This window comes from Ictidomys tridecemlineatus, chromosome 3 (assembly GCF_052094955.1).
Source record: "Ictidomys tridecemlineatus isolate mIctTri1 chromosome 3, mIctTri1.hap1, whole genome shotgun sequence".
Classification (NCBI taxonomy): Eukaryota; Metazoa; Chordata; class Mammalia; order Rodentia; family Sciuridae; genus Ictidomys; species Ictidomys tridecemlineatus.
The window spans coordinates 123322063-123341094 of record NC_135479.1 but is presented as its reverse complement, the minus strand read 5'-3'; positions in this window follow the sequence as shown (position 1 = coordinate 123341094).

Sequence of the window (19032 nt, the reverse complement as noted above, 5' to 3'; positions counted from 1 at the left end):
CAACATTGAAATGCACTGAGTAAACTTATAGGGCAACAGAGTGTTAAAAGAGCACATGACAGATGGCCTAGATTAGTCTAAGGAGGATGTGATGGGTAAAGGGTCTAGCTATTCAGCTTACTGAATGAATTGATCAACAGCATGTAGACCACTGCGCACTACTACAGACCTCACTGGGTGATTGATATGCTCCTCTCTCAGGCAGCTGCATGCTGTAGTCCCAAGTCACTGATTTCACATACTCAGCCGACATACCTAGCATTCATAATTTCAAGCCACCTACACAGAAAAGGCCTTCCAGGCAGTGAAGTACCTTTTTTGTTGTTGTTATTGTTGTTGTTGTTCTAATCAGTTATACATGACAGCAGAATGCTCTTTGATTCATTGTACACAAAGGGAGCACAATTTTTCACTTCTCTGGTTGTACACAAAGTAGGGTCACACCATTCATGCAATCATACATGTATCTAAGATCATGACGTCTGTCTCATTCTACCATCTTTCGTATCTCCATGCCCCTTCTGCTCCCCTCGCTCTCCTTTGGGCAATACAAAATTCCCCTGCTCATCCCATGCACACATACACCCCATGATGAATCAGCATCCGCTTATCAGAGAAAATATTTGGCCTTTGTTTTTTTGGGGGATTGGCCTACTTCACTTAGCATGGTATTCTCTAACTCCATCCATTTACCTGAAAATGCCATAATTTTATTCTCTTTTATTGTGGAGTAACATTCCATTGTGTGTGTGTGTGTGTGTGTGTGTGTGTATACACCAGTTTCTTTATGCCATCTATTGAAGGGCATCTAGGTTGGTTCCACAGTTTGGCTATTGTGAACTGTGCTGCTATAAACATTGATGTGGCTGCATCACTGTAGTATACTTTTTTAAAGTCCTTTGGGTATACACCAAGGAATGGGATTGCTGGGTCAAATAGGGGTAGTGAAGTACTTTTAAAGCCAACAAAGCCCAGAACTAGCCTGTCAATTAACCCACGCAATTTGGTTACCTAAAATGGGACAGAGATAATCTCCTGGTTGCAAAAGACTACCCCATTTTTCCTTTCTTCAGTCTCATCCCTGAAGTTAACCAAGAGTTTTTAGTGGACCAGGGTCCCAGCCTGACTGTAAACTCTTTTCACAATTTTTAGACTTAAAATCTAATTTTTAATTTAGCTAAGTGAGTAACCCAATAAGTGAAGGAATAAAATCTACCCAGTCTTCCTTATTAAAATAGTAATAGTGATTCTTTATGCAGTGTTTCTGTGGTGCTTTTAATTTTTCTGGAGCACTGGGTGTATTTGTAGCACCTGGAAACAAACATTAAGCGTGGTATCCACTTGATAGACTTGAACTTGACACCATACCTGCAATGATCTGAAGGCTTGAACCACATAAAGGGAAATTGACACTAATAGGTGATGAAAAGGAAACATTTTCCAGGTAATAGATATGTTTGTTATCCCTGGGAAAAACAGCTCATTGTTTTGGTTCTGGTAAGCATTATCACTGCTTAGCAATATCCAATATTTTTTTAATATCTTTTAGTTGTTGATAGACCTATTTTATTTTTTACTTATTTATATGCAGTGCTGAGAATGAAACCCAGTGCCTCACACATGCTAGGCAATGCTCTTCCACTAAGCCATAACCCTCTACCAATAATATCCAATTTTTGGTACTCTCTACTTTCAGGCATACAAGTGATTATACTATCTATCCTGCTTGAAACTGGGTATTAACATGTGACTTGCTTAGGCCACTGAAATGGCAGTGGAAGTGTTCTGTGTCACTTCTAGGTGGAGTGGCATTTCATTTCCAGTACTCAGTTTTCGATTTCTCTCTTCCTCTTAATGGAGTAAACAGAACCCACAGCAGAGGCTACACAAACAAGAAACAAGCTTTACTAAATTTTGGGATTGTTTGTTATTGCAGAATCACTAGTCTGTCTGACAGTTTCAAGGGCTAAATTCATACATTGTCCTACTTACAGTCTATGATTAAAAAACAGAATCTATTAAAATGTATACTTCATTAACATGCCTTTGAATTTCATTTGGATTCATTTAACAAGTACTTATTAAAGTCTACTATTTTCCATAAGGAAAAAAAAAAAGTCTACTATTTTCAAGATAACTATGGTAGCCACTGTGGAGGGGCAATAAGAAATATGTCTTTAGTTAGTTTTATACAATCTTCCATTTCTACCTTGAAATGCTTTGTGATTCTTTCAGACTTGTAATTTTCTTGGAGTATTTTCTTCTTGAAGTACTGAAGACATAATATCAAGTGGTGCCACATACTAAATGTTAACCATGGAACTGGGATTGTGGCTCAGTAGTTAGAGTGCTCGCCTAGTATGCAGGGACACTGGGTTCCATCCTCCGCACCACGTAATTGTAAAATAAAGATATTGTGTCCACCTAAAACTAAAAAATAAATATTAAAAAATGATAAACATAGAAGCTACTTTTGATAATCAGAAATATCTAGTTTACTTACTCTAAACTTTGACTACCTCAAACTAAGTAACATCACTTTTCCTGATGTTGTCAATTGTAAGTTTAAAAAACCCTGCAAGCCAGTGCACGCTTGTAATCCTAGTGACTGAGGAAGGTGGATCGCAAGTTCAAGGCCAGATACAGCAATTTAGTGAGACCCTGTATCAAAAGCTAAAAAAGGTTGATGGTGTCTCCGTGGTAGAGTACCCTTGGATTCAATCCACAGTACCCCCCAAATAAATAAAATAAAAGTTTTAAAAATGGTTTTTCAAACGCTCGGTGGTGGTAAAACACCTCTGGATTAAGTCATATATGTATAAATCTTGTATCTGTAAGCCTTTGTTTTAATGAATAAATTTTTTTTTAGTTTTTGGTAAACTAAAAGTAAAATAAATATCTTTATTTTACTTTTATGTGGTGCTGAGGATTGAATCCAGTGCCTCAGGTATGCTCTCTGACACTTGAGCCATAACCCCAGGCCACAAATATATTTTTAACTCCATAATATTAGACAGATTCTTGATTTGGAAGGATAAACAAAATATTACTGAATACAACACAGGTAATTCAATCACATTTTTCCCAGCTGATCACTGTGAAAATTGAAGGTTAAACAAAGGTCAAGAGTTTCCTATCTAATGTATATATCTCACTTTCTTCCTTATAAACTACATCCTGACCAAAGACTGAAAAAAATGTCCAATTTAAAACTTATGCTTTCTAGTCCCTTTTACAGATGGGGTGGTATTAAAGCACAGGGAGATACATATAGGCAAAGGGAGTTGTGAGAGGCTATGGGAACAATCCTTTTAAAAAGGGAGACAAAGCCAGGTGCGATGGCATAAGCTTGTAATCCCAGAAATCTGAGGGGCTGAGGCAGGAGGATTGTAAATTTGAGCTCAGCCTCAGCAGTTTCAAAAAATAAAGGACTGACGGTGTGGCTCAGTGGTAAAACTCCTCTGAGGTTCAATCCCAGTACCAAACAACAACAACAACAACAAAACAGTCTCACAGTTTCTAGAGAGAGATGGATCTTAAAAATATTTTTTAAATGCTGAAGTTAACTCATAATCATATAAATACAAATTAAAACCACCCAGAACTATCATTTTTCATTGTCAGTTTGGCATAAATCCATAAAATTGACAATCTCTTTTGAAGAGATTGCAAGGAGATAGACAATTTTATTGAAGCAAAGTGATATAAGCTGTCAGTGGAAGATTTGGATAATACAAGCAAAAGTTACAGATAAATTTATTGTTTGACTGATAGATCCCACTTCTATAAATTTGTCCTTAAAACACACTAGCACAAAGAAAATCACATAAGCACAAAGTGTGTTTGTGTTTTATATGTATGTTCTGAAACAGAATTATAACATTATCCAATGTGGTGCTAATTATATGAAGAGGAAATACATAAGAGAACTGTATTCTTTTAAATGGAGAGGGTGAGCTGGAGATGTTTGTATTTAGCATTCAAAAGGCCCTGAATTCAGTTCCTAACACCAAAAAAAAAAAAAAAAAAAAAAAAAAAAGACTGGGGTAAAAAGACAAGACAAAAATGTAATCAGGTTTCTACATTTTCCTTAAAGTAGTAAAATGTTTATAGCAATAAGTTATGGCAAATTGCATATGTTATTGTAATACTTAAACACTAAAAAAGTGTATAAGGTAATATACTAAAATAAACACTATGAATAAATCAAATTGTAATTCCAAAATTGTCCAAATAATCCACAAGAAGACAGGACAAGAAAAACAGAGGAAAGAGAAAACAATTTTAAAATGGCAGATTTAAGTTCTGACATATCAATAATTGCTTTCAATGTAAATGGTCTCAGTACATATCATTAACACAGAAATCAACAGAGTGAGTGAACTTTTAAAAAATTAATCCAATAATATTCTGGTATAATAAACTTGCTCAAACTCAATGGCATAGTTGGACTGAAAATAAAAAGAAAAATTAAAATAGCTTAATGGTTATTTGATTTTTTGGTATGCTTTTGCTAACATTATTTATATGTGAGCAATAATTCTTACCAAATTTCTATAAATAGGGAAGATTCAATATTAGTTTTATTTTCTGCCAAAGCCCTTGATCCACTTTTAAAATAAATGCTTAGGGCTGGGGATGTGGCTCAAGCGGTAGCGTGCTCGCCTGGTATGCGTGCAACCCGGGTTCGATCCTCAGCACCACATACCAACAAAGATGTTGTGTCCGCCGAGAACTAAAAAATAAATATTAAAAATTCTCTCTCTCTCTCTCCTCTCTCACTCTCTCTTTAAAAAAAAAATAAATAAAATGTTTAATTTTAGAATAGCTTTAGATTTGCAGAAAAGTTGCACAGTGCAAAGATATGTATATAGAGTACACTCCCCACCCAGTTTCACCAGTTTTTGATATCTTACATTACTATAGTATCTTTGTTTCAACTGATAAGCCAGTAATGATGCGTTGTTATTAATTAGAAAAATAGTACAGGTGGTGGTGCCTGTCTGTAATCTGTGACTTGGGAAACTGAGGCAGGAGGATCACAAGTTCAAGGTGAGGCATAGCAATTTAGTTAGGCCCTAATCAATGTAGTGAGACCCTGTCCCAAAATGAAAAATAAAAAGGACTGAGGATGTAACTCAGTGGAAAAGTTCCCTGGGTTCAATTCCAAGTACCCCAAAATAAAAACAAATAAGCAAAATTATATATTATATAAATACACACATACAAGTTTATGAAAGTAGTCATTTTAAATTTTAAGAGAGAAATAGAAAAGAGAAGTGATGATAATTCCTACCTTACAGAGTTTTCCATATTAGGAAATATCAACATTATTTATTTTTGAAATGCATAAACACAATATCTTTATTTCACTTTTATGTGGTGCTGAGGATCAAATCCTACGAGTTGCTTGATTCTCAAAGTCTGTGTTTATGCCACTCACTGGGGAATATGAAATTGAATAAGACAAAGTTCCTACCTATGAGAATCCAGTAGTTTTCAGGATTGGACAAATGTTACCTGGGCTGGAGATGGTGGGAGAGGGAGGGCTTCTTGGAAGACTAGTAGGTACCAGCAAAGGGATAAAGAGTAGGGAGGTTGTCAGGCAGAGGAACAAACAAACAACACGTTTTGACCATTATAGAAAAAAAGGGTAAAATTAAAGAAATTTATTTCCAATATTGTTAGACAATGGAATATTGATTCACATGCAAATGGGAAATAAAGAACAGAAGGAATATAACTTGTGGCAATCTTAGAAGGAGAGACGTGGAAAATATTTTAGTACCTGGAAAGTAGACACATAAAAGTTAACTTATTCAGCAGACAATAGAAAATTGAATTCTGTCCAAGTTCACCAGCTAGGGATCACTAGGAACACTACTGGGGTTAAACAGTTATGTTTACTTAATTTGTTGCAGCAAGGGAGAACACACCTCAGAAGAATATCAGAACCATCTTAGTAAGGGGGAGCATACAGAACTTCTTTCAGGGTTGTAAGGAGGAATTAGAGAAGAGAGGTGCCACCTCTTGATAAGAATGCAGTCAAGAAGTAGGGACATTTCAACTATTGGATATTTCAGAAATTTTTTTCTCAAAGAGGCTCAGGAACATAACCAGACTGGGTACTGGGGATTGAACCCAGGGTCTTCCACTGAACCACATCCCCATCTTAGTCATTTTTGCAACTGTGGTATGCCTGCACATAGATGGGGGAAGCCATCCAGTGATGTTAGGACCTTTTTCAGCAACACAGCCAGTGAGGGAATTGGGCTGGCACTGGGAGCTTCCCTTAGCACTCTCAGGGTGACAGACCTCCTGATGAACATGACCTTCCCCTCCACTCTGCTAGAAAGGTACTGTGCAGAAGTACCCAAATGGGCATAATTCCTTAGGAACTGAGCAGCCTACCTAGCCCAGCTTTATCCTATTTTGGTGAAGAACTTTCCATGGAACTTCTTTGATGTTTTCCGATATAAATAAAGCAAACTCGGCTCCTTCTTTCTTAGAAGCTGGACCTGTCTGGTCAGCTTGCCCATTTTGCCCTTGCTTTGAAACTACTTCTGTGTTCCATGGTTATTTTGCTGTTCTATTTTTCTAAGCTTTTACTTTCTCAACCAGCCCATTCCAAAAGAGGGGAACCCCATTCCATCACGAGCGCAGGATGTGGGCAGTACATAGACACACAGTGTGACCTTCCCTTGAAAATATCAACACAGCCTAATCAATGTTTGTAGCAGCACAATTCACAATAGCTAAACTGTGGAACCAACCTAGATGCCCTTTAGTAGATGAATGAATAAAAAAAAAAGTGTGGCATATATACACAATGGAATATTACTCAGCAATAAAAGAGAATAAAATCATGGCATTTGCAGGTAAATGGATGGAATTAGAGAAGATAATGCTAAGTGAAGTTAGTCAATTCCAAGAAACCAAATGCCAAATGTTTTCTTTAATATAAGGAGGCTGATTCATAGTGGGATAGGGATTGGGAGCATGAGAGGAATAGACGAATTCTAGATAGGGAAGATGGGTGTGATGGGAAAGGAGGGGGCATGGGGTAATTAACGATAGTTGAATGTGATGATCAGTATTATGAAAGTACATGTATGAAGACATGGATTGGTGTGAACATACTTAATATACAATCAGATATATGAAAAATTGTGCTCTATATGTGTAATAAGAATTGTAATGCATTCTGCTGTTATTTATTTTTTAAAAATCAATAAAAATAGAAGGAAAAAAAGGAAAATATTTTTTTTTAAAAAAGGAAAATATTGTTTAGGTTCTGTTAAGAACATATCATGGAGAAGTCAGACGTGGTGGCACATGACTATAACACCAGAAACTCAGGAAGCTGAGGCAGGGAGGATTGCCAGTTTGAGGCCAGTCTCAGTAATATAGCATGGCCCTAAGCAACTTAGTGAGACCTTGTCTCAAAATAGAAAATAAAAAGTGCTGGGGATGTGGCTCAGTAGTAAAGCATCACTGAGTTCAATCCCCTGTACCCAAAACAAACAAACAAACAAAATTTAAAAAGAATATATCACAGTATATCATAACTAGCAGTGATGATTTTCATTTTTTTAAACCTAACTGACTGCAAGAGGATGACTCCCAAAAGCAGGCCCAATTTCACAGCAGAATTCTGGAAAGGTACAAATTAGATACAACAAACCATGGGTATGAGCAGAACTGAAAACTTGAGGAAATCTACACAACAATGAAATCTGTAGAGGACTTTCTACAGTTAGATCTCAAGAATTCATTCTTTGTGTTGCAAGGATACAACTCCCTACCCCCAAAGAAGACTGAAGGATTACTCTAGAGAAGTTGATTCAGGAATAAGAGAAATAACAAGCATAATGGAGCTACTATTTAGAATGCAAAAGGAGGAAAGCTTTGCACAGAATAATTAGACTTCAGTCTCCTTCCCTGCCTCTGTGAGAAGATTGACTTTTAGACTTAGGAATAAGTCTTGGGAAACCATTTCGTCCAAGGAAAAAATGTTCAGAGATGGACAATGGAGAATAGCAGGCCCCAAGGCAAACAGCTGGTCCCAATCTGATCACCTTACCATCAGGCCTACCACTTAGCTTCCAACTACATTTAGAGTGCCTTTGTCATAAAAAATGGGGAGCACCTAAGGACCATAAGAGATGTAAGAAATATATTTAATGTGGAAGAGAAATTTTAAAAAATGCTTTAAAAGACTGGTGTAAAAAAGACAATCCAGAGAATTGAAGAAGATATTCCATTAATGGAAAAAAAAAAAAAAGAATACCCTAAAATAAGAACATTTAGCAGTCAAAAAAAAAAAAAACTTTTTGGTAATTAAAAATTGATTAGCTAGCATAGTGTGGTGGTGCATGCCCATAACCCAGTGACTCAGGAAGCCAAGGCAGGAGGGTTACAAATTCAAGATCAGCCTCAGTAAGTTGGTGAGAGCCTCAGCAAGATCCTACCTCAAAATAAAAAACAAAAAGACTGGGGCTATAGCTCAATGGTAAAGCTCCTCTGGGTTCAATGCCCTGTTTAAAAAAATGATTACATAAGCCAGGAATAAGTGTGTGACCCAGTTGTAGAGTGCTTGTAGCAAGTGCAATGGACTGAGTTCAATCCTCAGCACTTAAAAAAAGAAAGAAAAAGAAAGAAAGAAAAAAGATGGATTAGGTAACCTAAAAAATAAATTAATAGAAACTTTAGTAGATAAAATTGAAGAAATTTCCTTTAAAATAGGAGGGAGGGAGGGGGAGAGAAAGACCGGAAGGAAGAGGAGGAAGGGGAAGAGGGGGAGGAGAGGGAGGAGGAAAGAAAAGAGAAGAATTTGTTCCAGAACCTCTGTGAATACAAAAATCTATGCATGCTCAGATATCTCTTATTTGCATATAATCTATGCACATCCTTCCTTTAAATTATCTCTAGATTACTTAATTTAAAGGGAGGCTGTACATAGTTCACCATCTCTATAATTTTGTCATTTTGAATAGAAAGTCATATAAATGAAATGGCACATACATAATCTTTTGAAATTGGCTTTCTTCACTTAGCAAAATGCCCTAGCAATTCATCCAAGCTCTTGGGTGTATCAATAGTTTGTTCACTGTTATTGCTGAGTGCTATAACATGGTGTGAACATACCATAGTTTGTTGACCTATTCATGCACTATAAAGAGTTTGTGTTGTTTCTAGTTTTGTGTGTGTGTGTGTGTGTGTGTGTGTGTGTGTGTGTGTGTTGGGGGGGGGGGTCCTATGTAATTATGCATCGTCTTTTTTTTTCTTTGGACCAGGAATTGAACCCAGGGGGTCTTTACTACTGAGCCTCATCCTAGCCCCTTTTTATATTTTATTCAGAGACAGGGTCTCACTGAGTTGCTTAGGGCCTAAGTTGCTGAGGCTGGCTTTGAACTCACTATTTTCCTGCTTGGAGCCCCTGGGATTACAGGCATGTGTCAACACGCCCAGCTATGTTTAACTTTTAAAGAAGTGATCAAATTGTTTCCTAACTGGCTGTACTGTTTTATATTTCTACTATTAGTGTATAAGGGTTTCATTTTTTTCTAGGTTCTCCCAAAACTTGATATTTTCAGTTTTTTTTTTCTTCTTCTTCTTTTTTTTAGTTCTTACAATGCTAGTGGGAAGATAATGACATCTCACTGTGGTTTCAATTCGCACTTTCCTAATGACTGATTATATTGAGCAAACTCTCATGTGTTTGTCATATGTATATCTTTGGTAAAGTGTCTATTAAAATCTTTTGCCAATTGTTTTTTCACTTGAATTATTTTCTTATTATTTTTATAGTTGTAAGGCTTTTTGCTATATTCTGAACAGAATTTTTTTTTTTTAATTTTTGCAGTAATGGGGATTGAATCCAGGAGCATTCTACCACTGAGCTACATCCTCAGCCCTGTTTACTTTTTTTTTTATTTTGAGACTTGATCTCCCTAAGTTGCCCATGCTGGCCCTGACCTTACCATTCTCCTGTCTCGGCTTCTTGAGTAGCTGAGCCTTAGACGTGAAACACGGTCCCAGGCTGAACAGAAGTTCCTTATCAGATGCATCAGTGAGAATTCAATTAGAGAATCATAACCACTAGGGAGATAGTATGTTTTAAAAATTCCCACAAACACAGTGATTTTTTTAAAAATTTGGGCATTTGGCTTGATTATCAGATCTGGGGTCTGAGCCTACCCTATTCACAAGCTAATAAGTTACACTGTTACTATTTTATGGGTGCTGGCGGGATACATGAGACCCCTGGGTCAGCCACAAGGGATTTAGTATCTGTGACACAACAAATTGCATGAGAATCAGCACGTTTGGGTCAGTTTCCCTTGCTCCTCAAGTCCCACGAGGCAACGAGGACAACTCTGGCGATTCTGCATGCACAGTGGGTTGCCTTGCAGATCGGTGCTGAGCCTGGGGGACTCACCACTCTTTACCAATTGGTAAACAGCCTGCTCTTTTCCCAGGAGAGAGACCTTACTTCATCCTACAAGTCTGCTCCCTGCAGTCACGATCCTGAGAAATGGCCTGGATGAGAACACTGTGGGCCTTCTGTTCGCGGCATCCTCAGCAAGAATGTGCACGGAAGCTCAGGGCTTCTGGTGGCATGGACCTCTCCCACATCCATCCCTTGGTCTCCAAGGCCTTTGGGCATCAGGAGAAGCATATACATTTGTATTCCTGAGATGGAAACAAGGTTGTGTTGGTCCTTGTGTTTGAACACAAATGAAATAAGGACCTGGCACCGATGGCCTCAGGCACAGAAGAGTTCAGCATCAGACTTGTCCACATAAGTTTTTGTGTTTTCACAGTACATGGACACGGAGGACAACTCAATAGGGGGACAGGTTGCCCTTCACAGCTGCTACTGAACACAGAGAGACCACTTGACTATTTTGACAGACTCTGACAGTGAGCTCAGCAAACCAAGAGAACCTAGATTGTTCTCCCAGTGCTCCCTAGGGCCTAAGATATTCCCTAGCAGTTTCTCAGAAAGATAAACAGAATTAGCACATGATTCATCAGTTTCACTCCTAGATACATACTCAAGAAAGAATACCAAAAAACCAATGCCCACAAAAAAAAAAAAAAAAAAAAAAAGCAAACTTGTATTCAAACGTTCTGAACAGCATTGTTCGTATAGCTCAGATGTGGAAACAATCCAAATGCCCATCAGTACATAAATATAATAATGGATCTAATGGATAAATAAAAGTCATATATCCATATAATGGAATATTAATTGGCAATAAAAAGGAATAAAATATGGATGACACATGTTATAACATGGATGTACCTTGGAAACATCCTAAGTGAAAGGAACCAGTCATAAGGACCACATATGGCAGGCGTGATAGTGCATGCCTATAATCCCAGAAACTTGGGAGGCTGAGGCAGGAAGATCACAAATTTGAGGCCAGCCTCAGCGATTTAGCAAGGCCCTAAGCAACTTAGTGAGACCCTGTCTCAAAATAAAAAATAAAAAGATCTGAAGATGTAGCTCAGGGGTAAAATAATCCTGTGTTAAATCCTCAATATCTAAATAAATGTAAAAAAGGACCACCTATTGTATGATTCCATTTACGAGAAATGCCCTAGGTAGGCAAATCTATAGAGATAGGAAGTAGATTAGGGAGAGCAAGGGAGAAAATGGAATATGGAGAGGATGACGTTTGGTAATATGAGGTTGCTTTTTTGGGGTAATGAAAATGCTCTAAAATTGATTGTGATTTTGGATGCATAATTTCATGACTATACTAAAAGCCATTGACTTATATATTTATAAAAATTACTTGTTGGATTTTTCGAATGCTTTAGCCTGGTTTTCACAACTATCTATATTCAGGGTTTCTCCTCTGTCCACACTTTGCACCATTCCCTGTTCTAGGTGGCAGCCAAAGTGGATCGGTGCTTTTCCCACCATTCCTTACACTTTCCTGTCTTTCTTCTTAGAAGGCCTCACCTACATTGATCAAAACACTGAGTGAAGGGGCTGGGGATGTGGCTCAAGCGGTAGCGCGCTCGCCTGGCATCCGTGCGGCCCGGGTTCGATCCTCAGCACCACATGCCAGCGGAGATGTTGTGTCCGCCGAGAACTAAAAATAAATATTAAAAAATTCTCTCTCTCTCTCTCTCTCTCTCTCTCTCTCTCTCTCTCTCACTCTCTCTCTCCTCTCTCACTCTCTCTTTAAAAAAAAAAAAAAAAAAAAAAAAAAAACACTGAGTGAAATGCCTCCTCCTCCATCCGGCCCATCTCAATTCCCATAATCCTCTGGCTCAATCTTCTTCTTAGTTCCCACATTGCCTCTAGTTAATTGCTTTCGCCCTCTCTTCTCAATGATAGCAGATACATGAAAAATGAAGTCAAAATTACTTTCTTAAGGGAAAATAGAGTTGAAATTGCTCTGTATTTTTTCCAACTGCTTGTGAGAATGTTTATATATTGAATAGCTTGCTTCCTGACCATCAAGGTCAAGTTGCCTCAACCAGAACACACCTGGGTGACAAAACCTGAGGGTGATGAGGCTTCAGATGTCAGTTTGTGACAGATCACCTTTTATGAAGTAGGTGGGATGACAGTCACAAAGGAACCTTTCTTGAGCCTGGAGTCCTCCCTGCAATCTGCTGCTGGTCTCAAGAGGAGGCTGTGGGCAGGCTCCAGACACAGTTTCCAAAGGAACAGGGAGATGGTCCCTTTTCTTGCTTTGCCTGGAGTGTCCTCCCCTTCACTCAGGACTCAAAGGTTGATTTGTAGGTAGTCAAAATGAAAGCACAAGAGGGACCTACCTTTTGTTTTGTTTGTTTTTTTTTTTTTTTTTGGTACCAGGGATTGAACCCAGTGATGCTTAACCAGTGAACCACATCCCCAGCCCTATTTTATATTTTATTTAGAGACAGAGTCTCCTGAGTTGCTTAGTGCCTCACTGTTGCTGAGGCTGGCTTTGAACTTGTGATCCTCCTGCCTCAGCCTCCCTGGGATTACAGGTTCACAACACATGACCAGCTGTCTGCAGACCTTTTGAATATTTTATTTCAAGACAGGATCTTGCTGAATTGCTAGTCTGGCTTTGAACTCAGGATCCTCCTGCCTCAGCCTCCTGAGCTCCTGGGATTACAGGCATGTGCCACCACATCTGGTGAGGACCCTAATTATTTGTCCTTTATCACACGTTAGTTCTGAAATTAGAAATGTAAGAGGGGAAGCAGTAATTCAAAACCCTGCGGATGAGTCCGAAGGAGAATCTGAAGTATGTCCAGTGTGCAACTTTAAGTTTTCAAATTTTATCTTTTAGGAAAAACTTGAGAATTCAAGAATTATTTTGGTTTAATTTATCTTCCCACTGTAAATGTTAAAAGATTAACATTTAGATTTTGGAAAATACATGGTCTTGGGTTAAAGTAACCTAAACTGCTTATTCCGAAGTCCCAAAGCATATATATTTTTTTTCATTAAAAATTACTAGTAAGGTTGGGGATGTTACTCCTGCTTCACATATGCAAGTGTTGGGCAGGCCAAAAATGACTTTAGTTAGGCTCTTTCCCTCACCTAGACTTCCAGTGGTCTACATTTTTAGTGTGTGGTCAAGGTCATGAACACCCTGATTTAGCATATGTACTCAAGGTCATAAACATTTGCTTATGAGCATGAGCCCACTGATGCAACCTGTTGGCAACAACCTGTCTTTGCCTGGCCTGCATATAAAAAAGGCCAATGGAAATGGTTCAGTGGGCTAAATAGAACTGGCTAGGAGCTGAAGCTGGAGCTGGAGGATGGCTAGAGGTTGTTGTTGCCTCTGAATAAAGTATGTCTATTATCCCAACTGCTTTTTGCATCTTCTTCCACCTGCTGGGATCCTGAATCATGGGCCTGAGCATGCTGATAGCAAGGCCTTGTGTTCTATCTTCAACACTAAGACAATTATTTAAGTAATAAGTGCTGTAATTGCAATCCAAGCACTAAGGAAGCATATGTCCTTCAACCTTTGGTTTGTTTATTATGGAATTTAGCTCCTCTTCTCTTGTATTCTGTCCAGTATTTAGATAGAAAAGTATAGACTCTAGCCTACACAGTGTTTTACCTTGGATAAATTGCTTAGTCTCTGGGTCTGTTTCCACATCTGTAATTCACCTTCAAAGTTCTATTTATAAAAATTAAGTTAGATAACAATGATTAACCATTTAGACTATAGGGCTTGGCATTTGGTTAAGTTCCAATAAGTGGATTGGAACTTATTGGATGAAGTATGGAAAGGCATTTTCTTCTTTACTCAATCATAAGCCCTTACAGGGTAAATACTGTATTGTATTCAGTTTCCAAAATGTCAGTCCATGTTCTTTTTTTTTTTTTTTATGTGCTGTAATTGCAATCCAAATTTTAGGGAAGTATATGTCCTTCAACCTTTGGATTGTTAAAAATATTTTTTTGCCTATTTTTGTCTAGTCAATGTTTGCTGAATAAACAAACGATGGCTTACTGGAGTCACTGATATAAATTTAGCATATGAATTTTTCAACTTTGTGATTTTGTTTTGCAAGTTTTTAAAAAATGAATTATTTCCTTAGTCTAAGTTTTTATTGAGGTAAGAATGAAATTAGCAAGTGGGAGTCTCAACTTCCTTCTGGAAAAGAAAATGTGACCTGCCAATCTACTGGAGAGGCCAGTGCTTCACAGACCTTAGCATTCTATGGATCACTGGGGATCTTGTGAAAAATGCAGATTCCAACTTGGTCATTCTGGAGCAGTGCTTGAGATTCTGTCTATCTAACAGGCTCCCAGGTGTCACTTAAGTTGCTGGCTCTTAACCGCACCTATAACTAAACAATCTACATGTTGAAGGACATATGCTTCCTTAGTGTGATTAGCAAGGGAATATATTTAACCCACAGTCCTTCTATTTAGTGGGCAATCTTTCATGAAATGAACATTAAATTGGCAAGGTTTCCACACTGAAGCATAACTATTAGAGACTACTGGTGTCTAAGACTTCTATAGCAATTAATTTTGATACTGTCATTATTTGACACTCAACATTGATTGCTTTATATTATTAATTATCATGCCATGCTGTTGTATATTTTTAAAATTTATTTCTTACATACATGACAATAGTGGAATGCATTACATTCATAATTATCCATTCACAGCACAATTTTTCATAACTCTGTATATAAAGTATGTTCATGCCGAATTATGCCATTATGTTGTATCTTATTTTATAAACAAAATGAAAGGTATCTAGACATCAATGACAAAGCTCTTTTTTTTTTTTTTGCATAACAAGTTCAAGACTCATGCAGAAATGGCAATATAGTTTTTGCATTCACATTCAAAATCAGATAGATTCAGGGGCTGGGGATGTGGCTCAATCGGTAGGGCGCTTGCCTGGCATGCGTGCGGCCCAGGTTCGATCCTCAGCACCACATACAAAGATGTTGTGTCCGCCAAAAAATGAAAAATAAATATCAAAAGTTCTCTCTCTCTCTCTCTCTCTCTCTCTCTCTCTCTCTCTCTCTCTCTCTCTCTCCCCCCCTCTATAAAAAAAAAATCAGATAGATTCATAGTCAGGCTGACATGCAATGAAGAGGCAGAATGTGTATGTCTGTTAACACATTTTGCATTTTTTTAAAAAAGAATGAACCTAAAACAGAGCTATGCCTCCAGCCTGTGTCTTTTTTGTTCCTATGTAGTTTCCTATTCTCCCACAGTCATTCTCTTTGTTTGCTTTCATACACTAAAATTTGAATAAAGTCTTATATGCACTCAGTGCTCCACATACAAACTCTCCTTGTCCACCTTGGTGAAGAAGGCAATTGCTATTTTCTCTTTCTGCTAAGTGATGGAGAATACAGTCACAGACTTTGCAGTAAAATTAGCATTAGAATGTTCAAACTTCACAGTAACAGAATTCCTTATATTGTTCTGTTGAGCCCTCTTTTCTTCTGCTTTTCCATTCATGGATAGGGAATCTCTGAAATAAAAATCATCTCTAACTTTCTTATGCCTTCTCAAAGAAAGCACTTCCCAGACAAGAAATAATATTCAAAGTAAAAAACTAGGAAGAAATGATGGCCGTGAGAGGCTGGGGAAGATGATCAATGGTGTTATTTAGCCTCTCCCACTCTTTTAAAACATTTTTATTGTAAAAGATTGCATATTTCTTTATAAATATATATCAATCTATTTGCACAATTTAACAAATATTTATAAGACCAACACTAATATAACAGGTATCCAGGTTAAGAGATTAGACATTATGAGAATAAGGCTGACTGAAGCAATTTTAGCTTGGTTTTGTTTTCAAAAGAAAATTTTTAAAAAATTATGATAGCTAGCCTTTTTTTTTTTTTTTTTTTGACTGCTATGTTAGCTGCAGAACACAGGGGTGCTCTACCACTGAACTATACTGTCAGCCTTTATAATTTTTAAATTTTGAGACAAAGTCTCACTAAATTGCCCAGGATGACCTTGAACTTGCAATTCTCCTGCCTCAGTTTCCCCAGTAACTGGGATTACAGGTGTGTGCCACCATGCCCAGCTAAAACAAGATTTTCTTAAAGTATCGATCTGCTTTTAATGAGAATTGCAAGAGATTTTTCTTTACCCTTTAAATAACTGGCTTAGAAAACATTCTGTGATAATTTCTTATACTTTGTGCCCTTGACATTGTTTAGTCATTTTGGCTTAATTCATAATGATCTGTGGTCCTGTATAGATCTGTGGTCCTGTATACATTTTTTTGATATGTTTGACAAAATACCCCAAATCAAGTTCTGAAAGTAAGTCTTTTTATCTTGAACTAACTTTTGGATTTCCAGATAATTCCTGGAAGTCCAAGAGAGACATATTAGGCTTATTTTAATTTCCTAAATTATGTGGAAATCATTGTCAGGTAAGAAATGTCTAGCCAGGCTCAGTGGCACAAGTCTATAATGACAGCTACTCTGGAGGCTGAGGAAGAAGGATCATAAGTTTGAGCCTCATCTGGACAACTCAGTCTCAAAATTAAAAAAAAAAAATTTAAAACGTTAGGGGTGTAGCTCAGTGACAGAGTGCTTGGAGATAGCTTTGGGTGGGCTGAGTATAAGATCCTGGGTTCAATCTCTAGCACCACAAAAAAAAAAAAAAAAGGAAAAGGAAAAGAAAAGAAAAAAGATGGCTAACCTTTAAGTTATATTTGTATGAGTGATAAATATGTGTTCCAAGGGGCTGGGGTTGTGGCTCAGTGGTGGAGTGCTTGCCTAGCATGTGAGAGACATCGGGTTCGATTCTCAGCACCGCATATAAATGAATAAATAAATAAAGGCCATCAACAACTAAAAAAAAGTTAATATTTAAAACAAAAATGTGTTCCAAAATTATATGGGATTCCCAGAAATCTGATGTGTCTTGGTATATGTTATCAGTCATAATTCTAATGTTAAAATTATCCTATGCCACAGAATAACCACATTTCTTTGTGAAATGTGAACTGATATCCGTGTTTTGTTTTGTTTTTTGAACTACTGAGCCACATTGCCAGCCTTATTTTATATTTTATTTAGAGACAGGGTTGCTTACTACCTGGCCATTGCTGAGACTGGCTTTGAACTCACTATCTCTGCCTCCTGAGCTGCTGGGATTACAGGTGATACCAGATCTTTACCAATGCTATTTTAAGTCTTGTGCTATTGTTTCCTTCTGGAATGTCCTCCAAAGTCCTGTGTATTAGAGGTTTGGAAGAATTGGAAGGTGGTAGAAATCAGTCACTGCAGGGTGTGCCCTTGAAAGGGATTGCAGGAACCCCGCTCTCTTCTTCCTGCCTCCCTTTTACCTGAAGTGTAGGGACTTGAACCCAGGGCCTCACAACCTGCTAGGCATGCACTTTACCACTGAGTCACACTCCAGCCCCACTTCCTTTTGTGTACTGTCAGATGTGAGTGCTTTGCTCTGCCGCATGCCTGCACCATCCGTGCTGCCTCTTCACAGGCTCAAAAGCAATAGAGATGATCCATCATGGACTGAAACCTCCAAAACTGTGAGCCCAAGTCAACTTTTTATCTTTATAAGGTGATTATCTCATGGGTTTGTTTTCTCAGGTCTTCCTGGAAGTTTTTTTGAAAAAACAGCAATCATAAAGTGCTGTGTCTTCGAGCAGATTCACAGAAAGGATGAAAAGAAACATGACAAATGCTGTGCTGGGGTTGTAGCTCAGTGGCAGAGCGCTTGCCTCGCACACGTGAGACCCTGGGTTTGATCCTCAGCACCACATAAAAATAAAGACATTGTGACAATCTACAACTAAAATATATATATACACATATATAAAAAAGAAAAAGCGAAATGTGACAAGTGCTGATTCCTGGCAACTTCAGACCATGCCATTGAACTGGATAAGAATCTTCCAGAACTCTAATGAAGAAACTGATGAGTTTGTGAAACTGCTAACCCATCAGGCAGAACAAGAAGTAATTGAAAGAGACTTAAAAGAATTAATAAAAAGAAAGTTATGGTTTTCATGACTTTTATTTGAAACATTGCTGGTTCTTTAATTTTCTTTTTTTTTAATAATATTTATTTTTTAGTTTTTGGCAGACACAACATCTTTGTTTGTATGTGGTGCTGAGGATCGAACCCGGGCCGCAAGCATGCCCGGTGAGGGCGCTACCACTTGAGCCACATCCCCATCCTTCTTTTAATTTTCTCTGTTTTCCAGATTTAAGGAAACTTAAAAACAAACAAAAAACGAACAAAAACACTATAGTGTACAACAATCTGGAAAAGTATACTTTTATAAGACAAAAGTTGAAGTATTTACTTTTTCCCCCTACCTGTGGCCTCCAGATTTTGTAAACTATACATGAGCATTCTTAGTTTTATGGTAATATGGTTATTTGCATAGCTCCAATAAAAATCTGTTCTTTTAATAATGGATTCAGTTGGAAACATTGGCTTTGCCCAGGATGCCATAGTTAAGAATGTACATAGGATACCTGGCTGCAAGCGCCCAGACTTGACAGTGAGTGAAAACTGTCATTGCC